The sequence below is a fragment of the Fundulus heteroclitus genome, unplaced genomic scaffold (assembly GCF_011125445.2).
Source record: "Fundulus heteroclitus isolate FHET01 unplaced genomic scaffold, MU-UCD_Fhet_4.1 scaffold_44, whole genome shotgun sequence".
NCBI classification, from domain to species: domain Eukaryota; kingdom Metazoa; phylum Chordata; class Actinopteri; order Cyprinodontiformes; family Fundulidae; genus Fundulus; species Fundulus heteroclitus.
In genome coordinates, this window is record NW_023396857.1 from 2509330 (window position 1) to 2533226 (window position 23897).

The window sequence follows — 23897 nt, forward strand, 5'->3', positions numbered from 1 at the left end:
ATCCATCCATCCATCATTCATCCATCCATCTGTTCATCCATCCATCCCTCCATCCATCCATCCATCCATCTGTTTATCCATCCATCCATTCATCCATCCATCCATTTATTCATCCGTCCATCCATCCCTCCATTCATCCATCCATCCATCCATCCATCCATTTATTCATCCATCCATCCATCCGTCCATCCATCATCTATCCATCCATCTATTATCTATCTATCTATCCATCTATCCATCCATTCATCCATCCATCCATTTATTCATCCGTCCATCCATCCCTCCATTCATCCATCCATCCATCCATCCATCCATCCATCCATCCATTTATTCATCCATCCATCCATCCATCCATCCATCATCTATCCATCCATCTATTATCTATCTATCTATCCATCCATCCATCCATCCCTCCATCCATCCGTCCCTGCGTGGGAAAGCAGTGGACAATATAACTACAGCTGTAACTATTATTTAGCTCATTTATTTTATCTGCTTATTGTCTGACTAACGGAGCTTTTCCTACAGAAGCAGGTGAAACTTAAACTTCTGGACGTATTTACAGACAACGAAGGGGTTTCATCTTAAAATCAAGAAGTATATATTTATTGTCTAGTCTTGGCTTAATTGCTGCTCTGAGAGGGTTTTTCTTTCAGTAAATGTCGTATTTTAGACTCTGTAGACTGCAGTTAACGATTTGATCACTAAAATAACCAATTAATCACCATTCATACCGTTAACGGTTTCAGCCCTAAAGTGAAAGTCTTTACTAAATAAATGAAAACTTTCTGAATGTAATTGCTGCCCAGAGTCATGACTCGTTGGTGATCAACTGAGCATGCTCAGTAGCGCCCGACAACCAACGTTAAAAACAATCAGGATAAATTGGCCAATCAGTGACAGACCCAGAGCTACTGATGCTAACATCTGCAGGTGTACTTCCTGTCTGACACATAAAACATTCGTTTATTTGCTTTTAAATCCTTCAGATTTATTGACTTCATTCTTTATGTGCTGGATCTCTTTAATCTTTGTTACTTTTATTTTGTTTGTTCTTGGGTAACTTTCTATTTTTGAGATATTTACCAGGTTTATTATGTGGGCTAATTCATATTTAACTTTTGTCTTATCGTTGCTTTCAGCCGCCGGGTCAGGCAGGAAGAACTCGTGAAGGACCAGCATGCACTGGGGCGGCCTGCTGGTTCTGGAGCAGAGCAGGAGAAGCAGCAGGAAACCAGAGAAAATGCAGAACCTTCAGGTTTTGGACATTGGACTGTGTGCTAAAGCCGCCCACAGAGCAGCAGTGGAAACTGAATCGCCACTAAAGTCACTTTTTATTAAAACGATGAACGATGAACTAGTTACATTACTCAGTTACATTTACCAGAGTAACTTTCTGAGCCAAATATTGTTTTCTATCTGCTGAGATTATTGAGACATTAGGAACGTTCAGTAAACAGTAGATATTGTTACTGGAAGCACTTTACACTGTTCTAATATACTTTATATATATATTAACTGCTGGAAGTGTTGCTTTCAAGTTTAATGTTGAGAAGAAATGATTTAGAAAAGTGTTTATTTAGTCTTTGCACATAACCTTATATTTCTGTCAGATTACGTAACTTTTAAATATTAAGCGGTGATTAGTTACTCAGTACTCGAGTATCCTTCTCACTGAATACTTCCTTACTGCTGAGTAACTTCCTGTCTGACTCTGTTTTACCTTCAGCTGAGTAACATGATGACGCAGCGCTGCTCTGACTGCTGAGCTCCAAGAAAACAATGTTTGAAACTCTCTGAACTTTTTCCCGTTAAACTGATCCTCCTGATGGTCTTCCTACTGTCCTGCCCGCATCATGATGCTGCCGCCACCGTGGGTTCTGCTCTCTGATTGGGTGACCTGAACAAAAATGGACGCTTTTCTCTCCACTTCACAAAGATAAAGCCTGGGAGTGGCTCTAGTAACGGGGTGATAAATCCAGGAATAAATCCTGATGTCTCTGCATAGAACCGCGTCCACGCATCGGCCTGTCATCACGTCAGGCTGCTCGCCGGGCCGGACCAGAACCCCTGGGCTCACCTGTTTCTGCTGAGCGTGGCCAGGTGAGCGTGGCCAGGTGAGCGTGGCCAGGTGAGCGTGGCCAGGTGAGCGTGGCCAGGTGAGCGTGGCCAGGTGAGTGCCGGCGGTGCTGCCCGTTAAGGCATTAGAGCGGTTAACGGTGAATCAGTGTTGGCCTCGCTCCGCTGACTCTGACGGATGAAAGCAGCAGATTACGTAACTGCAGGCAGAAACTGGGCCGAACACAAGCTGATCTGTATCTGATGGGGTCAGAAAAACACGACGTGACCCTTTAAAAGTTCACATTCCTGCGCTCGCACTGATAAACCTGCAAATTTAAGGAAACCCTCATGATCCACATGTGACGGGAAAATAGAGCGCGCCTTGCTAAACAATTTGTCTCTTGTGCTCCTTCAGCAGACGCCATGTTTATCCGTCTAAACTGACATTTTCCTCCAATTTCCTCCAGTTCCACTGATTTGTTTCTACTCGTCCTCTGCTCCTCCCGTCTTCATCCCTCTCTTTATTTCCATCTGCTTCATCGTTCATGTCTTTACTTCTCTGTCTTTACTCTCTTTTCACTGTCTTTACTTGAATCGACTCGTTTTTACTTCCTTTTAGTTCATTCAAAGTTTTCCTTTCATCCTTCCACCCGTCTGTCTCTGCAGTTCTTCCTCTTATCCTCCCAATCTTCCTCCTCATCACTCATCTTGCCCCTCTTTGCACCCTCCTCCTCCTCCCTTTATTGTTTTCCCGTCAGCATCTCCATCTTCGTCCACCTACGTCCTTCCTGTCTTCGACTATTTCCTCCCATCATTTATTTATGTCCTGTTCCTGATTTCGCCCATTAACCCGAGCCAATCACAAGCAATCAACTGGACTAGCTGTGACACCGACATCCTGTCGCTGGCCTGGGAAATTAAATCTTTGGTTTTTATACGTCACACCATCCACAAATATTCAGAGCAGATTATCTACAGCGCATAAACTGAGCTTTTCCATGCTTGGTTTTCCATCCAGGCTTTTCTAGACCTGCTGAGTCCAGTCCAGGATCTGTCGGCCGGTTCTGGAGGTGAACAGGTCGCTGATCCACACCGGGAGGATTATAATGACCTACAGTTCTGCTCAGAGACGTTGGCTTTGTCCTTCTGGTTGTTTCCACTGGTTTATGTTCTAGCAGGAGGAGAAGAACTCGTTCTCTCTGGAGGAATCCCATCTGAGGTCTCCAGGACCAGCAGGAGCATGGTACCACGTCCAGATCCACGACCCGGCAAGACTCTGATCGCCTGCATCAGGATGCCGCTACACTGGAGCAGACACGTCCAACCCAAAGCCCTACAACTCCCAGAATGCACTGCAGTGCTGCCCAATCAAAGTATATCTGCTAATAGCACCATACATACACGAGGTGGGAAAACCAGGAAACAGGTAAATAAAAAGTCATTAAGAGCAAGAAAAACAAAAATATAAGCATCACATAATAAGGAAACATAAAATGATAAAGGGACATCATATGGGGGGGGGGGTACAGGAAAAGTTCTGTTCTCTGATTATGTTTCAGTCACATATAGATAGTAAACAGTAATATAGTAATAAGTATTAATTATTAAGGTCATAGTGGATTAAAGAAAATCAGTTAGGAAATTAATCTGAACATTTTTTGAGAAAATGTATATTTGCTTGGATGTTCTCTGATGCTGAAAAGTGATAAATATTTGAAGAAAATCATAATATTCCACGATTAAAGGCATAAATTTACTTTAATAAAGCCAGAATATTCTCTGAGGTTGCAAGAAAACAAACTCAGAAATGTATGAGCAACGTGATTAAACTTTGATATTTTACACTTTCTGTGGTTTTATCAAGATATCCAATAATCTGACTTTGCAACATTTCTCTAGTCTGGATTTGACTGGAAAGCCTGAATGATTGTCTGCATTGAGCTGAAGGAGATTCTGACCCAGTCTGTAGGGACTGTGGCTGCTTGGGGACAAAGAAACAGTCAGCAGAGCTAAAGCAGGAGATGTTTGCTGTCTGAGCTGCAGGAAGTGGTCCAAACACGCAGCCCTGAGGAACCTCACCTGTGATCGTTGCTTAGATCAACAAAAGGAGTCCTGATCTGATCTGATCTGATCCTGCACAGCACCAGACAGTCCTGCCCTCTCTGCCAGTCAGGACCTCATGGTCACAGAGTCAGACGCAGCAGATCCAGGAGCAACGAGGCGGAGGTCTGCCACCAGCTGCTTCAGAGTGAGCCAGACATCAGCAACACTAAGAACCAAGCAGAGGGTGTAGTAACGGTTTGGTCTGACTCAGTCTGAGCGCTGAAACTGAGAAATGAGCTGCAGCCTCCCAGTAATCACTCTGATGTTGATGTGAAACCAGCTTCCTGTCTCTGAGCCGGTGACCTCTGCACACGCTCAGACGCTGCCTCTGCTCAGCAGCACATCCACACGCAGCGTTGTGTGTGATAAAATCATTCCTGAGGAGCCATAAACACCTTCACTCAGCCGACCAATCACAGCCGGCCTCCCAGCCTCAGGTTCACAGCATGTCTAAGGTGAGGCAGCTCATGCCGTCAGAATTAGACAGAATTATAATTTCTTCATCAGAGACACAGACGTCGCTCAGACTGAAGGAGGAGGAACGAAGGCAGGAGCCCCGAAAGTATCAGAAAAATGCTGATAATGAATAAAAAGGTGAGAATGTGGGCGTCTCCAGTCATCTCACCAACTCAATGATGAGTTTTACATTTTAAATAACTCGTTTTTATTCCTTCCAGTTTGCTTTAGATTATAAAAACATACATTTTAACCATTTAAATCCTATTTTCTGTCCAGCTGTTCTATATGTGCAGGTTTCTTTGTGACGGGCTGCTGAGGTTTCGCTTTCAGGGGTCAGACCGGTTCCTCTCTTGACTTCAGGAGTCAGAACCAGTCACCAGAACCGGCAGGAAACCTGGAGAACTGTTGATCAGTTCGCTCTTTAAGCGACTACAGGGAGGAAAGTTAAATCTACAGCCAGGCGGCCCTTTCTTTTGCTTTGTTCCTAATCTGGCTCGTCCTGCTTGTCCTTCATGTCTGTCCCCTGACTCCCTGTCTGCCCTGACGTCCTCTCCACTCTGCTCGCTTCTCTACGTCACAGCTCCAGTAGTCAGCGAGGGGTGAAAATGGAGCAGTAGTCTAGTCAAGATGGGGGACTGCTGCTGCTGGTGGAGGGGGGGGGGGCGCTCTCGATGCCATGGGCATCAGAAGGAAGGGGGGGGGGGGAGTAAGTCACCCAGAGCGCGCATGCTCCGCACAGCAGGTGCCCCAGCTCCCATTGAAGAAGAAAAAACTAATCTGCATTGCTAATGAGCGGCTCTCTGCCTCCTCCCGCTCCATTTTGGGGGCTAGACGCCTTCCTAATATGGCGACATGTTTTCATCCGGATACAAACACAGAAAAATAGGATAAGATGGAAAAAAAACAACCAGCAGTGTCATCCGCAGCTGCTGCTGGGCGCCAGGACGATAACATCTATAGAACCAGATCTCTGCCGCGGACACACTTCAGCTCCTGTGGGACCGTCAGCGGGACGCTCCTCTGCCCACAGTGGCCAAACATTTACGCACATGGCCATCCTCAGCGCGGAGGCTGCAGCCAGGAGAGGCTGCGCGCTGACACACCGTCTGCGTCCTGACAACAGCAGCGGAGACGCTGCTGGAGCGAACAGGAGCGAACAGGAGCGAACAGGAGCGCCAGAAACCCAACAACGAGCCGCCAAACGTCCAGAGATCCCGCAGAAAGCTGCTGACCTCCTTTACGTCCGACCAGGGCGGCAATCCGTCTGCTGGCCGCCATGTGCGCGCGTCTTTACACGCGCTTCATAAACACATGCACCCCCCCCCCCACACACACACACACACACATATATATGCCCCCCCCCCCCCCTTTAGGCGCGCACTGGGCTCATTTCTTCCTCCTGTTATTGTCTTTCCACTTCACGCGCTTCCCCTCCACACTGCCCACGCGCGTGCGCGCAGAAGCAGATTTAACGCTCGCGGCTTTGAAAAAAGAAATCTTCCCAAATCTTCCCGATGAGAGCACGCACGTGACGCTGTTGCTCCGCGTCGCAGCCTCGCGCCGAACCCATTCATGCCGTCAGCGCGCCGCTCCGGAGCCAAAGCGGACCGGACCCTCCGGAACCTGCGGGACCGGAGTCGGTGCTGCACGCATCCAGCCCCGCAGCGCTCCGCCTGCTCCCGCGGAGGATCAGGCGGAGCGGCGGCGGCTGATTAGGCGCCCGACCGTCACAATTAAAAGGCTTCAACCTGCAGCTTCAGAGTAAAAGCGGCGCAAACAAAAGGAGCGCAGCAGACAGGATGGATGAGAGGATGGATGAGAGGATGGATGAGAGGATGGAGGTAGAGCAGCAGAGCATTGATGTGAGCGCTGAAAACATGAAGACAAACACCAACCTCCTTCTGCTCGGTGCGTAAATCCGTTTCCAGGCGCGCAGAGGACGGTAATGAGCTTGTTTTGTTGGACGCAAAAAGACGCTGCTGGCGCTAAATCCCCTCCCCTCCCCTCTCCACCCCCCTCCCTCCCTCTCTCTGATCTGCTCTCTCTCTCTCCTGCTCGCTCCCGTGCGCGTGCGTCTCTCTCTCTCTTTCTTTCTCTCTCTCTCTCATCCAATTGTGTGACTCGGAATTGGCGCCATAGTCGCACAGCGGGAGCACGGCAGGTTCCCGAACCCTTGCGCACGCGCAACAGCCGCCCTTTACCTCCTTCCACTGCCATATGGTTGTCCCTAGCAACCATTAAAGCCACCACCCTAACCCCCCCCCCCCCCCACTTCAGACCCCGGGCTTTGGGCAGGGAGGGTGAGGGATGCTGCCTGAACTTCTCCAGGGTGGAAGATGATGGGGGGGAGAGAGAGAGAGAGGGGGAGGCGAGGGGGGCGGGGGGGGGGGGGGGGGGGGGGGGGGGGGGGGGGGGGTTGAGAGCGAGAGAGGGGGGGGGGGGGGAAGAGAAGGGGGGGGGGGGGGGTTGGAGACAAAGGCAAACAGAAGCAGGGAGGGAGTCTGAGCGCCAGCAGCTTACAAGTGTCCCCATGGCGTCTGTGCTCCATGCAGGCTTTGTTCTGCCCTGATGTGCGCGTGAAGGCCAGAAACAATGGAGGGGGGGGGGGGGGGGTTCCCTCCCGTTCTGGTCCTGTGAATCGCTCCATGTTCGCTGGAAACAAAGATTCCTGAAAGCTTTGGCTGCAGCAGTTCTTCTTCCAGGGAAATAATCCCTTAGAACCCCGGTTCCTAAGCCGTGGATCACTGCAGGAACTTTATTTTATCAACTCTTCATCGCTGCAAACTGAACCGCGCGGCGCTAAACGGGCCAAAGTGGTGAGATGTTCAGGGACACGGATCTATTTTAAATAGAACCGGCTCTTTAGAGCAGGTCAGAATATTTAAAGGAGCCCAACAGAACACGAAGGAACAGGAAGAACAGGGCGGTGCTGAAACCAGAACCTGGGGATGACGTCACGTCTGGCCGACCAGACGTCCCTCATTTCTGGGGACAGTCCCTGTTTTGGATGACATGAATGTGGAACCTGCAGAGAAATGTGGAACCTGCAGAGGTTCCATGTTCCTCTGCAGGTTCTACGTGAATTAATTTTTGTCTGGTTAACGATAATATTAATAATAATAATAATGATTTTTACACAATGTATTACGAGTTAAGAGACGTAATCTGATGACAACTGACTGAACGATCGAGTCGAGGCTTTCTGGGAGAACCGACACGACTTTCTCTGCAGAACGAGGGGCGGAGCCGCTGCTCAGCAGCTCCTCCAGTGCCGTAAACGACAGCAGATGTAGAGAGAACACGGCAGGTAGGGAGAACATGATTTAGCCGAGGTGGAGCCATTTCTGTCACAGAACATGGAGAACCGTCCCTCCATGTTTCCTCTGGAGAACGGAGAACGAGCCTGGGGCGCGTTTAGTGTCCAGGGTTCTCCAGGGAAAGACCTGAAGTTCAACATAAACTGTTCTGCTTCAATGCAGAATCAGGTGTGGCTCCTTTAAATGAGTTTAAACCAACAGCAGCGCGTCTCTGCGGGTTCTCTGGACGTTTACAGACCGGCTGCCGTTTATTGTTCTACTGTTACGGTCGCAGCGCTGAAAGAACTCCCTGTTCTCACAGCTTTAATGTTCTCTGAGACGCTGCTGAGCCTGACACAGCTCAGCTGAACTCATGGAGGAACCGTGGGCTGGAAGAGTTGCTAGACCTCCAGGATGGTGAGGACGCTTCACCCGGTTCTCCTCCCAGGGGAACACAGAGGAACTGGAGAGCTGCCAAAGGAGGCGAGATGGGGTTCCTGGGTGTTGGTGCAGCGTTAGAACTGTGAGAGCAGACAGAGAACATCAGCAGCACCGCCTCAGCAGACAGAGAACATCAGACGATGATCATGGCAGACAGCCTCTCCTCTCTGCTGCTCCTCTGGCTCCACAGAGACGAGGAACTCAGACAACAACCAGAGCAGGACCTCAGGAGAACCGCCAACGATTCACATGACGTGTCTGATGCTGTCGAGGAGACTGGCTCCCAGGTGCTCCTCCCAGGTGCTCCACCCAGGTGCTCCTCGTTCCATCTGCTCCCACTGCCTGTGTCAGAGAGTGAGGGCAAAGAGGCCAGCGTTGTGTTATTGACACTAAAAGTCGTTCTGCTGATAAACCAGACGAGGATTTCACCGCTGGCTGTTGGAGCAGGAAGGAGGAGCTGCAGCCGTAATTCAGCCCCACAAGTGCTGAGTCAGACTCATTTCTGCACATCGCTCCGTCTGCCGTCCTAACGAGGCCGTCCTAACGAGGCCGTCCTAACGAGGCGTCCTGCTCACCGTCACTGGACCACCACTCAGCACTCAGGACCTGCATCCCTGAGAACTTTGGGCCGTTGACCGTCTCTGCTGCAGGGTTGCTGGTCCTGAACTCCTCGCTGAGGACCGGGTGGTTGGAGCTACGTCTCCACCAGGGGCTGCAGAACCTTCAGCTGCTCCTCACTTCACGCTGGCTCTTACTCTCAGGTTCTAGATCACGTTCTCCAAATGGTCTCGGTACTTTCTGAAAACACCGTCAGTCCCAGAACCCGCTGGACTTGGGCTGAAACCACCGGGTCAGCCCGTCGGTCTGAAGAGCAGAACGCCTCTTCTCCCATTTAAACAAAGTTAATGACATAAAAAACATTAAAAACAGAGAATATTCCGTATTTTCTAACATTTGTTAGTATTCCCTCTGTTGACGTTCTGTCTGGGTCTCCAACAAGCTGAGTGGATCAATACGGAGCTCAGGTAGCAGAGTAAATGAGTCTGGGCTTAAATTGAAACTCACTGCAGAGCTGCACAGTCTGGCCGTTCATCATGTCTCAGAAGACGACCTGAAGGCAAAGAGAACCTCTGAGGAGAACAAAGAACCACGATTTATTTAAGCCACACTGGACTCTGCTAATTTAGACCAGAATGAAAAGCTGGAAGTTTTCTGCTAACACCAAATTACTTTAGCTGCAGGAGGTCCACCTGGGAGTTTATACCCACTGAACACTGTGGAGCCACATGATGAAGAGGAGCACGATGAAGAGGAGAACGATGAAGAGCAGCACGATGAAGAGCAGCACGATGAAGAGCAGCACGATGAAGAGCAGCACGATGAAGAGCAGCACGATGAAGAGCAGCACGATGAAGAGCAGCACGATGAAGAGCAGCACGATGAAGAGCGACACGATGAAGAGCGGCACGATGAAGAGCGGCACGATGAAGAGCAGCACGATAAAGAGCGACACGATGAAGAGCAGCACGATGAAGAGCAGCACGATGAAGAGCGGCACGATGAAGAGCAGCACGATAAAGAGCGACACGATGAAGAGCAGCACGATGAAGAGCAGCACGATGAAGAGCGGCACGATGAAGAGCAGCACGATAAAGAGCGACACGATGAAGAGCAGAACGATGAAGAGCAGCACGATGAAGAGCAGCACGATGAAGAGCGGCACGATGAAGAGCGGCACGATGAAGAGCGGCACGATGAAGAGCAGCATGATGAAGAGCGACACGATGAAGAGCGGCGCGATGAAGAGCAGCGCGATGAAGAGCAGCAGCGTCTCCATCCTCATCAGAAACTAAGCAGGGCTGGGTGCGCTGGTGGAGCAGCGGGTAGCACCATCCATCTAGGGAGGCCTTTAGTCCTCGACCCGGTGGACCCGGGTTTGAATCTGACCGCCGTCCTTTGCTGCATGTCTACCCCCCCTTCCTGTCAGCCTACTGTCATGATGGATGGATGAATAGATGGATGATGGATGGATGGATGAATAGATGGATGATGGATGGATGGATGAATAGATGGATGATGGATGGATGGATGGATGATGGATGGATGGATGAATAGATGGATGGATGGATGGAGGGATGAATAGATGGATGGATGGATGGAGGGATGATGGAGGGATGGATGGATGAATAGATGGATGGATGATGATGATGATGATGATGATGATGATGATGGATGGATGGATGGATGATGGATAGATGATGGATGATGGATGGATGATGGATGGAGGGATGATGGAGGGATGGATGGATGAATAGATGGATGGATGAATGATGATGATGATGATGATGATGATGATGCTGCTGCTGATGCTGATGGCTGGCTGGAGGCTGCTGCTGGCTGGCTGGATGATGGCTCGCTGCTGGCTGCTGGCTGGCTGGCTGGCTGGCTGGCTGGCGGGCTGCTGGCGGGATGGATGGCTGCCTCGCTGGCTGGCTGCTGCCTGGCTGGCTGCCTGGATGCTGGATGGCTGGATGCCTCGCTGGCTGGCTGGCTGGAGGGCTGCTGGCGGGCTGGCTGGCTGAATCGATGCTGGATGATGATGCTGCTGCTGCTGATGGCTGGCTGGCTGGCTGATGGCTGGATGGCTGCTCGGCTCGCTGCTGGCTGCTGGCTGGCTGGCTGGCTGGACTGGCTGCTGGCGGGCTGGATGGCTGCTCGCTTGCGGGCTGCTGCTGCTGCTGCCTGCTGCTGCTGGCTGGCTGGCTGGCTCGCTGCTGGCTGCTGGCTGCCTGGCTGCTGGCTCGATGGCTGGCTGGCTGCTGGCTGGCTGGCTGGCTGGCTGCTGCCTGGCTGGATGCCTGGCTGCTGGCTGCCGGCTGGCTGGCTGGCTGCCTGGCTGCTGCTGGCTGCTGGCTGGCTGGCTGGCTGGCTGGCTGGCTGCCTGGGCTGCTGCTGGCTGCCTGGCTGGCTGGCTGGTTGCTGGCGTGCTGGCTGGCTGGATGGATGCATGGCTTGGCTGCTGGATGGCTGGCTGTGGTTCCTTCCTCCGCTGTTTCCCGCACTGGCTGGTCTGAGGTCTTCAGGACTTTCCTTTCTGCTCCGCTTTGGACCTGCTGGCTTTCCTGGTAGGTTCTGCAGGGTTCTTCAGGGTTCTGCAGGGTTCTGCAGGGTTCTTCGGGGTTCTGCAAGGTTCTGCAGGGTTCTTCGGGGTTCTGCAGGGTTCTTCGAGGTTCTGCAGGGTTCTTCGGGGTTCTGCAAGGTTCTGCAGGGTTCTTCGGGGTTCTGCAGGGTTCTTCGGGGTTCTGCAGGGTTCTTCGGGGTTCTGCAGGGTTCTGTAGTCTCCAGGTAAAAGCTGCTGTTTATCCGTCCACTCGGTCCCTTTTGCATAAGACGATGGAGCTAAGGGAGGTTCTGCCGGGTTCTGGATGGTTCTGGCCAGGATGCGGTGATGGGCTGGTGACCCCCCATCTCCAGGGTTCTGCTGTGGTCCTAATGGAGCCGTGCCGGCCCACTAAGCGGTTCTGTGAAATCAGAGTCCAGCTATTTTCCAGCTGTCAATGTGGCTCTGTTCATTCATGTTGATGGAGAACGGATCGCTGCGCTTTGATTGGCTGCTGCTCCGCCAGCAGACCCAATCTGACCTTCCAGGGGGGGGGGGGGGGGAAGGTTGAGGAGCAGAGCAGAACCTCTCTGGTTCTTCCTGCAGAACTCTGGCTGCCCACAGACACGCTGCCACACCCAGACCTTCAGGGGCCGCGCCATGTCCACCTTCCTCCACCTTCCTCCACCTGCCTCCACCTGCCTCTCCACCTTCCTCCACCTGCCTCCTTCTTCCTCCACCTTCCTCCACCTGCCTCCTTCTTCCTCCACCTGCCTCCACCTGCCTCCACTAGCCTCTCCACCTGCCTCCACCTGCCTCCACCTCATCCACCTGCCTCTCCACCTTCCTCCACCTGCCTCCTTCTTCCTCCACCTGCCTCCACCTGCCTCCACCTGCCTCTCCACCTTCCTCCACCTGCCTCCTTCTTCCTCCACCTGCCTCCACCTGCCTCCTTCTTCCTCCACCTGCCTCCACCTTCCTCCACCTGCCTCCTTCTTCCTCCACCTGCCTCCAACTGCCTCTCCACCTTCCTCCACCTGCCTCCTTCTTCCTCCACCTGCCTCCACCTGCCTCCACCTGCCTCCACCTGCCTCTCCACCTTCCTCCACCTGCCTCCTTCTTCCTCCACCTGCCTCCAACTGCCTCTCCACCTTCCTCCACCTGCCTCCTCCTTCCTCCACCTTCCTCCACCTGCCTCCTTCTTCCTCCACCTGCCTCCACCTGTCTCTCCACCTTCCTCCACCTGCCTCTCCACCTTCCTCCACCTGCCTCCTTCTTCCTCCACCTGCCTCCACCTGCCTCCTTCTTCCTCCACCTGCCTCCACCTGCCTCTCCACCTTCCTCCACCTGCCTCCTTCTTCCTCCACCTGCCTCCACCTGCCTCTCCACCTTCCTCCACCTGCCTCCTTCTTCCTCCACCTTCCTCCACCTGCCTTTACCTTCCCCCACCTGACTCCACCTGCCTTTACCTTCCTCCACCTGCCTCTCCACCTTCCTCCACCTGCCTCCACCTGCCTTTACCTTCCTCCACCTGCCTTTACATTCCTCCACCTGCCTCCTTCTTCCTCCACCTTCCTCCACCTGCCTTTACCTTCCCCCACCTGACTCCACCTGCCTTTACCTTCCTCCACCTGCCTCTCCACCTTCCTCCACCTGCCTTTACCTTCCTCCACCTTCCTCCACCTGCCTCTCCTCCTTCCTCCACCTGCCTTTACCTTCCTCCACCTGACTCCACCTGCCTCTCCACCTTCCTCCACCTGCCTCCACCTTCCTCCACCTGCCCCCACCTGCTTCCACCTGCCCCCACCTTCCTCCACCTGCCCCCACCTGCCCCCACCTTCCTCCACCTGCCTCCACCTGCCCCCACCTGCCCCACCTTCCTCCACCTGCCTCCACCTTCATCCACCTGCCTTTACCTTCCTCCACCTGCCTCCACCTGCCCCCACCTGCCCCCACCTTCCTCCACCTGCCTCCACCTTCCCCCACCTTCCTCCACCTGCCCCCACCTGCCTCCACCTGCCTCCTTCTTCATCCACCTTCCTCCACCTGCCTTTACCTTCCTCCACCTGCCCCCACCTGCCTCCACCTTCCCCCACCTTCCTCCACCTGCCTCCACCTGCCTTTACCTTCCTCCACCTGCCCCCACCTGACTCCACCTGCCTTTATCTTCCTCCACCTGCCTCCACCTTCCTCCACCTGCCCCCACCTTCCTCCACCTGCCCCCACCTGCCTTTACCTTCCTCTACCTGCCTCCACCTTCCTCCACCTGCCTTTACCTTCCCCCACCTGACTCCACCTGCCTTTACCTTCCTCCACCTGCCTCTCCACCTTCCTCCACCTGCCTCCACCTGCCTTTACCTTCCTCCACCTGCCTTTACATTCCTCCACCTGCCTCCTTCTTCCTCCACCTTCCTCCACCTGCCTTTACCTTCCCCCACCTGACTCCACCTGCCTTTACCTTCCTCCACCTGCCTCTCCACCTTCCTCCACCTGCCTTTACCTTCCTCCACCTTCCTCCACCTGCCTCTCCTCCTTCCTCCACCTGCCTTTACCTTCCTCCACCTGACTCCACCTGCCTCTCCACCTTCCTCCACCTGCCTCCACCTTCCTCCACCTGCCCCCACCTGCTTCCACCTGCCCCCACCTTTCTCCACCTGCCTCCACCTGCCCCCACCTGCCCCACCTTCCTCCACCTGCCTCCACCTTCCTCCACCTGCCTTTACCTTCCTCCACCTGCCTCCACCTGCCCCCACCTGCCCCCACCTTCCTCCACCTGCCTCCACCTTCCCCCACCTTCCTCCACCTGCCCCCACCTGCCTCCACCTGCCTCCTTCTTCATCCACCTTCCTCCACCTGCCTTTACCTTCCTCCACCTGCCCCCACCTGCCTCCACCTTCCCCCACCTTCCTCCACCTGCCTCCACCTGCCTTTACCTTCCTCCACCTGCCCCCACCTGACTCCACCTGCCTTTATCTTCCTCCACCTGCCTCCACCTTCCTCCACCTGCCCCCACCTTCCTCCACCTGCCCCCACCTGCCTTTACCTTCCTCTACCTGCCTCCACCTGCCCCCACCTGCCTCCACCTGCCCCCACCTGCCCCCACCTTCCTCCACCTTCCTCCACCTTCCTCCACCTGCCCCCACCTTCTTCCACCTGCCCCCACCTTCCTCCACCTGCCTCCACCTGCCTCCACCTGCCTCCACCTTCACTCCTGGACCGGTCAGCTGACCAATCAGCGATGGCAGTTTGTGCCACAGTGAAATGCCTCCTACCTGCAGGAGCTGGAGAACCTTTAGAGTTGAAATTACCAACACGCTGCGGTCAGAAGGATTTCGTTAAAATCACCATCGGTAAAAACGGTTAAACGTCGTCAGCGGGGAAAGTAATTCAGTTTATTTCTGTCCCAAAACCTGACAGGACTTTAGAAACATGGAAGATGTAACAACAGCGATGGATGGAGAACCACTCAGAGGTTAGATTCAAGGCTCTGCGCTGGTTCTGCTGAGTTCTGCTGTGTTCTGAGTTAACTGGACTCTGATTGGGTTTAACAGGGTTTGCTCTCCTCCTAATACAGAATTTCAGTTTGGTAGCGTGAAAACATCTGCTGTCACTATCTAAAGTTTAAATTAAATTTATAATGAAGGTTGGTGTTTAAACTTGGCTTTAACGTTGATTTCTCCGTGGTTACCTTAAATGATACCATGACCTGGGTGAATCCTCCATTCTGATTGGCTGCAGGGTGTCTGTTGAAAAGTGATACAGAGCAAACGTTGGTAAGGGCGAGGCAGTTGATGCTGGTTACTATTTAATATCTCTGATAATGGGAGATATTAAAAAGTCTCTGAGGCGCTTCTTGTGAAAAACGTACGATTGTAACTGTGAAAAACTGCATTAAAGTATTTTTGGTGATCAACCCTAAAAAAGGAAAATAACCACCTTCAGAGGTCCATGGCTGCAGATGTCCCGGCGCTCCCTTCAGGTCCTCTGTGGACGGTCAGGTCCTCAGGTGTTATTGTGTGTTATTGTTATTGTGTGTTATTGTGTGTTATTGTTATTGTGTGTTATTGTGTGTTATTGTGTTATTGTTATTGTGTGTTATTGTGTGTTATTGTGTGTTATTGTTATTGTGTGTTATTGTGTTATTGTGTGTTATTGTGTGTTATAGGGAAGTGAGACAGAGAGTCAGAGTGACAGCAGGACGTAATAAATGCGTCTGGTGAGGACGGCCTGTCTGACGCTGGGACTGCTGGATCATGGAGAGAATCATCGTCTGTGACAATCAGCCCAGCAGATGAAACATCTGCCTTCACCCTGGAAGGTTCTAACACGGTGAAGTTCTCGTCTAACTGGACCCAGCCGGGCCGCTTTGCTCCTCTGCCTTTGTTCAAAGGAACCACACTGCAAGGTTCCCCATTACAGAACCACTGCTATCCTCACAGAACCACTGCTATCATCACACTTTAGCACTTATTCAGCGTTCCGTGCAGCCCGAGCACAGCCGGGCCTTCAGGAGACACGTTAACTCTGTTATTCTCTCATTGTTCATGAGAGCAACGTTCCTGCAGTCGGTGGAACGTTGGTTTGTCATGAGGTCAGTAAACGACGTTAGGCTAACTGGAGATTATGAACGCCGGCACTGACTCCACGCTCCGTCAGCTCCATGGAGACAGCAGATGTATGGATGAGATGGAGGAAGGTCTGCAGGGGAAGTGTTGCTGCTGGAGGCAGCGTGACCAGGTCCAGGAGATAAATGAGATTTATGCTATAAATGTAAACAGCAACCATGTGGTACATTCCAATAGAAAGACTAGCTGGTGTCAAATTAGAAAAGTAAAATAATTTGTAGAAGTTATTCCAGAGGTCTGCCAGAGTAAACGTGACTTTAGACCTGGTGTAGAGGAGGCAGTCGGAGCGTCTGGTGCTCAAAGCCAATCATTTCCAGCTCAGTTTCAATTCAGTTTATTCACATAGAGCCCAGCATAACTATAGAGGTAGCTCAGGGTAACATGAGCCACTCTGACTAGAAGCTTTGTCACAAAGGAAAGTTTTAAGATTAGTCTTAAAAGTAGACGGGGTGTCTGCCTCACGGACCAAAACTGGGAGTTGGTTCCACAGGAGAGGAGCCTGATAGCTAAAGGATCTGCCTCCCATTCTACTTTTAGAGACTCTAGGAACCACCAGCAGACCTGCAGTCTGAGAGCGAAGTGCTCTGTTAGGAACATACGGGGTAATCAGAGCTCTGATATATGATGGAGCTTGATTATTAAGGGCTTTATACGTTAGAAGGAGAATTTTAAATTCTATTCTTGATTTAACAGGAAGCCAATGAAGGGAAGCTAAAACAGGAGAAATATGATCCCTCTTGTTGATTTTCATCAGAACTCTTGCTGCAGCATTTTGGATCAGCTGAAGGCTTTGAACTGCATTTTGTGGACTTCCTGATAGTAAAGAATTACAATAGTCCAGCCTTGAAGTAACAAATGCATGGACTAGTTTTTCAGCATCACTCCTGGACAGAATGTTTCTAATTTTGGCGATATTCCTGAGGTGAAAAAAGGAAACTCTGGAAACCTGTTTAATATGGGATTTAAATGACATGTCTTGGTCAAAAATAACACCAAGATTTGTTACTTTATTACCAGAGGATGAAGAAGAGGAGCCAGAAAGAATGGAGTCTAGAGGAATATTGGAAACCTGGAATATATAAAGAATATGGAGTAAAGATGGAAAATGAATTTATAAAACAGACCTGAAACTGGTTTACCCTCTTTGAGGTCTACCTCAACATGTCTTCATGTTGGCTCACCGCAGTTTAACCCATTTATTAAAGAATGTTAATGTTTTAATGGTTAGGGTTTAGGGATTTACCCTCCTAAAAGGAAAGAGGAGTAAAGAAATCATCTTAGGTGATGTAGAACTTCATGTTAAAGGGTGATGGTGAGCGTTTTCCTGATTGGATCCGGTTCCATAAGGTCTGTTCTGGTGAGGCAGGATCCTCTGTTCCTCAGCAGATGTTCTCCATGTCTGAGGGATCAGCCCTGGATGGTGCTCAGAGAACGGCCGCTGGCTGCTTTATAACGTCCCAACAGCAGGATTAACTCAGCTTAACCGGTTCTGGTACCGGTACCATCATGATACACCTATCAGATGTGGCATTTCCTGATACTGGCCAGGACTGCTGCAGAGAGAGTGATGTGATGTTTAAAAGCCGTTGATCTCAGCAGAGTTCTGCTAATCTTTGCTGGGGTTGAGTCTCTCCTCCCTCAGCTGGGATGCAGAGCATGCTGGGAGTTAAACTGTTCCTCCTTCATTTCACAATCAAACACTTGTTCCTGTCATCAGTCTGGACTGGATAATGGCTGCCCGGTAAAAAGCTGCTTTAATCTGCTTTGCCTCTTTGCTTGTTAACCAGATTCAACTCAACATCGTATTTAATGACGTGTTGAAAGGTTGGAGCAGGAACAGAGCAGCCACCCAGTTCAGGCCTGGAATGATGTCTCCATTATGAAAAATGAAAAATGTAGCAGAAGATGCATTTTAATCCTGTTAGCCTCCATGTTGCCCTGCGATCCTCTGGCGATCTGTTCTGGGTTTACCAATGACTGCTGGGAATGTCCTGTGACGATGAAATATTATATTACTGACAGGAAACAGGATTTTAGAGTGATCCCTAAGGAGCTGTTGTCTGATAAACTTTAACAAATGATCTACCAAAGGATGATGGATCTGTTCTCCGGTCTTCTCTGGATTTTTATCTGCCAGGTGTGTGCTGACTTATGCAATAATACAATAAAACAATAATGTAGTAATAAATCAAACAGTCTGCAGTATAAAAACACATCTGAACACTAGAGACAAGAGAGAGACTGATGCAACGGTGCAATGAGCAGAGAGCAAAGAGGAAATGTGTCCATGTGGGAGAAGAAGTGATGGAAAGGTGCTCAGACACACACAAACACACACGTTCACAGTGATGAGTAAATTACTATTATATACGCAACATGACTGCTGGCCACCATGGATGAAGCTTCATATTTGGTGTCAGGACACCAGAGCTGGAAAACCAGCACCACCTGCACCACCAGCTCCACCAGCATCCAGAGAGTGCTGGAGTGTTTCCATCTGTGCTCCTCTGGAAGCCGAGCAGAAGGTCTGACTAAAGTTCATCTAATCGTGTCAGCATGGACTCAGCAGAGGCCACAAAGCGTTCTGGTGCCGACCCAGAAGGTTCTGGACAGGGACTCTGGCCAAACCTGAATTATTATGCTGCTTTTTTAAATCATTCTGTTTGTTATCTTGTAAATTTAAAAGTAAACTTGATGGTTTCAGCTTCTGCTTGGCTTTGATTCCTCATGATTGTGATGGCAGAGAAATGAGGAGAGGAGGCGGGAAATAGGAGAGGGAAGGATGGATGGAGGAAGAGAAGAAGGGGTAAAAAGAGGCAGGTTTGCAGTAGGAGGAGGAGCTGTGCAGCGATGCATGGAGGCGTCCTCCATCACCCCCCCACCCCCATAAACCTCCCACAACCCCCAGATGTCCCACCAGGACACAGCAGAGAGACTCGTCTGCGTCTCAGAGGACTTTTACCCCACAAGACATTTGCTTTTAGTTTCCAGTCAGAACAAAAGTCACACGTTGGAATCTCACTTTGATTATCTGTCGTCTGTAGCTGCTGCTCCATACAGGGTGGTGTAGAGGGGGGGGGGGGTGAAGCTGTGTCCTCACTGGTCATTTTGGCTGTAGTTCAGTGAAAACACACAAACACACTCAAAGGGCTCGTCTCGCTTCCTTAAACCTCTTTTATGTATTTGCAACTAAACGCTTTTCTACTAAACAGTTATGAAGGAGGCGACCTACAGCCAGGATAAGTTGTTACTTCAGACAGACGCAGGATGACAGAGTCTGAGCGCCGTATGAACCACAACACCAGGACGAGAGAGCTGACTGAGCAGCCGACGACCTGAGAACCACAAGCAGGACCAGAGACGGGACGCCGTCCTGGATGAGTCCAAACCACCCGGAGAACAAGCTGAACAGAACCTTTGAGAACGTCCAGCTCTGACCCATAAAATGTCTCAGACGGGACAAAAGTCTTCTCCAGGTGGACAGGACAACCAAAACTAGACGTTATGATGCGGTTAACAGAGGATACTGACAGCTTTTAGCTGTTGTGTTTTAACCTGTTTCTCTCAGCAATCTCTGCGCTGTTCAACAGCTCTGCATCCTGTTCATGCAGCACTAAAGCTGTTGGGACGGCCTCAACTTCAGGAACATTAAAGAAGGAAAATTAAAGAAGGAAAATTAAAGAAGGAAATAAGCAAAAAGAAACAACTTTTAGCAAAGAATAAGACGGGAATTTAGTCCGACAAAGTTTCTGTCCTCCACTGACCTGCTAAGGAGGAGGGATTGCTGCAAAGTCAATGACTATTTGGTGGCCACACTACAACGCTGAAAGAAGGTCCGTCTAGATGTTATCAGTTAATTGGAACAAACTTTAATTTAATAAACCATTAATCGACAGTTAAGCGTCAGTCTGTTTTTTTTTTACTGCTGGTGGATAAATTTAACAGCAGGTGGGAACACCGGACTGTCCAGAAGGGAGAACCGCTAGAACTGGGGATAATTTAGAGATCTTACTGACCAGAACCAGAACCAGAACCATACGTGTGGCTGAACTGCATGCTAGGCTAACGGCTAACCCTCACAGACCAGCTCTGCTCAGTCTCCTCCTGCCCAACGCTGGATCTCTCACTGCCTCCAGGTGACGTGTTGTGAATTAACCTTATATGAATAAACTGATTTTATCTTAGCATGGATTATTTTAACTCAACAACTTTGTCAGATTTTCTGTGGGAGGGGAACGTGTGAATCACTGTAGGTCCAAAACCTAAACAGGGTTTTACACTTTGCTTCACTAGAAGATCAGTTTGCAAGTTCTTTTGTGCTTGATTAATAAAATAATAAAACAGAGGTAAAAAGTTTTTCTATTCTCTACAGTAAGAACAGGATTTAGGTCAGTTTCTGAAAATGCTTGTGGTATTTAGCTGTATTAACTATAGATAAATTAAAAGCAGATTTTGGTACAAAAATGTCTGTATTATGTTATATTTACTTGAATTTCAAGAGAATGTGAAAAGCAAGGTTATTAAAAGATAAACACTTTGATTTATGTTACATATTCTATTGTCTGCTATAAATTTGCTCTAATTAGAAATAAAGGGTCTGCACCTGTAGCAGCCACCTGTACATGGGGGCCACACTAACCTTGAACTACAGTTGAGGGCCACACAAATCCGTCTGTGGGCCCAATCGGCCCCCGGGCCACATGTTGGGCATCCCTGGTTCATGCAGCTGCAATAATAATAATAATAATCCACAAAGTGACCGCTGTCCGTCTCTGTAAACCTCACCAGAGGCTGAGGACTAGCTGCAGGCTCCCAGCTTCTCTGGAGGCGGTGCCATCAGCTGCAACCTCTGCATCTGTGAATCTGTGTGACTTATGATCCGGTGCTTCACCATAACTTCATTATTATTACACAATGACAACCAAGAATGAGGGCAGCAAAAGAAGAAGTAGAGAGAGTTGGACACCATTAAGTCTAACAGTCTCTTTCCTCGGTCTCTTTAGATAACCGCTCTGTGCACGGCGCATTAATCTGGGTAATTAGGTTTATCTCCTCTTCTTCATCTCTTTTCATCATCCTCCCTCATTCCTCAGCGTTTCCCTCTCTTCATCTGCCTGAAATCCCTCCAGGTCCTCAGCACTGCGCCTTCTCTAAAGCAGAGCCTCTTTAGCAGTGAACGTGTCGGCAGCAGACCACAGATTATTTAGGATGGGCAGAACCGGGGCAGAACCGGGGCATTTTCTTAGAATCTGTTAGTCAATGTTCATGTTTCTGCATCAACAAAACCGAGTTCAAATGGTCCAACCAAGTCCTCAGTGTTTCAGTCCTCAGTGTTTCACAAAGTTCTGCAGAGGCCCGCTGATGAGCCCTCATTTGATGCAGGTGAACAGAAGCTGCAGGTTACCTTTGAGGACTCTGGACGCCGCTGCTCTAACTTTCCCTGCCTGCCAGCGGTTCATCTGCTGCAGACTGAGCGTCACTGACTTCATCAGTTTAAAAACACATTTTCTCTAACTTTGCTCCAAACGGACCTGCTGATGTCCCGTCATGTAATCACAGACCAGCTGAACTCCTTCTGTCCATATAACCAGCTTCCTGCCAGCGACGGCTGCTGCAGCATCAGGTGCAGCAGACAGCAGCACAGCAGCTGACTGAACTGCTTTCTGCATCACTCCAGAGGCTCAAAGCGCAGCTAGAGGACATGCAGGGCCTTCTTCTCGCCCCATGAGCGTCTGCCATAGGATCATGGTGCCACCAGTGCAGAGCTTGCTCTCCATGTGCTGCAGGCGAGGGTAGGTGGAGGGTAACAGAGAGAGATGAGACGGGGAACACAACTGAAGAAGGTTTAAATCATTCGTTGATACAAAGAATGCGGACGTTCCTTCCTCCCTGTTAAAGGGGAGTTTTCCTCTCCACTGTGGCTTCATGCATGCTCAGTATGAGGGATTGCTGCAAAGCCATCAACAATGCAGACGACTGTCCACTGTGGCTCTACGCTCTTTCAGGAGGAGTGAATGCTGCTTGGAGAGACTTGATGCAACCTGCTGGGTTTCCTTAGAGAGGAAACTTTCTCACCAATCAGGAGGTGGAGAGACTTCATGCAGCAGAACCGGTTCTGTGACGGACGTCTAACCCGGCTCCATGCGCTGCGTTGTTGAAACTTCGTGCTGCAAGTAAAAAGACAACAGTGTTAATCTCACTCAGGTGAGTTTCTGACGTTTCTCTTTTTAATGAGGTCAAAATTAGAATTTAACCGACAGAATAAAAAGTCAGGATAAATTTAATACGACAATACAGCCTAAATAATCCTAAAATAAACTAAAGATAAGGGACTACTGCTAAGGAGATTCTACAGAGGCGAGTTCTCCAGAGAGCTCTGAGGAGCGAGGAGGCAGAGGACTGAAGGTCTAACGGAGGACTATAGACCCAACAACTCCTTCCAGGAAGGAGAACACAACAGGTAAGCAAAGGAAGGTGATAGCTGGAACATAAACAGCAGGAGTTGCACTCAGACCTGCATATAACCTGGTGGATATGAGACTCTGGACACCTGCAGGGGAAGCCTTTCTCTTTCTGGTTGTTTGGAACATCTGGAGAAGAAAAGCTGAGAGCCACCATCAGTCCCATGTGGTGCAGTCAGCAAAGAATCCTGGTCCATGGGTTGGTTCTCCCCCAAAGAACCCAGCTTCCCCCCAGTTCTGCAACAGAACACAGCTGGAGACCAAGACTGGATCAAAGTGCAGAGAGTAGCTTCTCCAGCAGTCCACGAGTCGTTGGCTCTCTGGGTGATCCAGCATGATGGAGCGCTGGGTGGTGAAGGTGTTCCACCACCAGAACGCTGAGGTCCAGACCTTTGGTCATGAAACCACCCAGACCTGACCCCACCGAGACCGGACCCACCCAGACCTGACCCACCCAGACCGGACCCACTGAGACCTGACCCACTGAGACCTGACCCACCCAGACCTGACCCACCCAGACCGGACCCACTGAGGCCTGACCCACTGAGACCTGACCCACCCAGACCTGACCCACCCAGACCTGACCCACCCAGACCTGACCCACCCAGACCGGACCCACTGAGACCTGACCCACTGAGACCGGACCCACTGAGACCTGACCCACTGAGACCTGACCCACTGAGACCTGACCCACTGAGACCTGACCCACCCAGACCTGACCCACTGAGACCTGACCCACCCAGACCGGACCCACCCAGGCTACGCTAACATAAATAAATTAAATGAAGCTAATCTGAGGCAACACAAAGTAAACTAAAGTATCCTAACCTGACCCACAGGAAGCTAAACTACACTAATATTAGCTAATATAACAGTTGTGAAATTAATTTAGCTACATTATACAATTATAATGTGAACTAAGCTAAACCAAGGTTTCAATACCATAATTTAAACTAAAGAGACTCTATGTAAAAAAGCCAAACAAGTAAGAAAAGTAATGTAGGTAAATCCAATATACACTAATCTTGGAAAGTAAACTAAATTAAGGTAAATCCAACCCTTACATAAGGAAGGCTAAGATAAATAAATCTAAATTAAGCTAATTAACGTCAAGATAAACTAAGCTGATTTAAAGTGGACAACAGGAAGGTAAACTCCAATAATATTAAGTAATATATCAGAATCTCCATTGATTCATTGACTGGTGCTTTTTAGCGATCCACCATTTTGCAGTTCTTCTGCTGTTAGGCCAGATAAATGTTCTTTCAGAGACACGTTGGTAGCCTCCAACACATGCACCATCCTCCACAGCTAGCATGGCTCTTTGTTCTCATCCTTACCATCAGTGACA

The 23897-nt window shown here is 50.2% G+C and overlaps 1 protein-coding gene across 1 annotated transcript in view; it reads right to left on the minus strand.

Annotated features, from left to right (window-relative positions):
• Nucleotides 1–6630, minus strand: part of si:ch211-137a8.4 (damage suppressor protein) — a 33900-nt gene extending 27270 nt beyond the window's left edge. Inside the window, exon 1 of the mRNA XM_012849426.3 lies at nucleotides 6519–6630. The gene's annotated coding sequence lies outside the window, so the exon portion shown is untranslated. The remainder of the gene's footprint in view (nucleotides 1–6518) is intronic.
• Between the last annotated feature and the right edge of the window lie 17267 nt (nucleotides 6631–23897).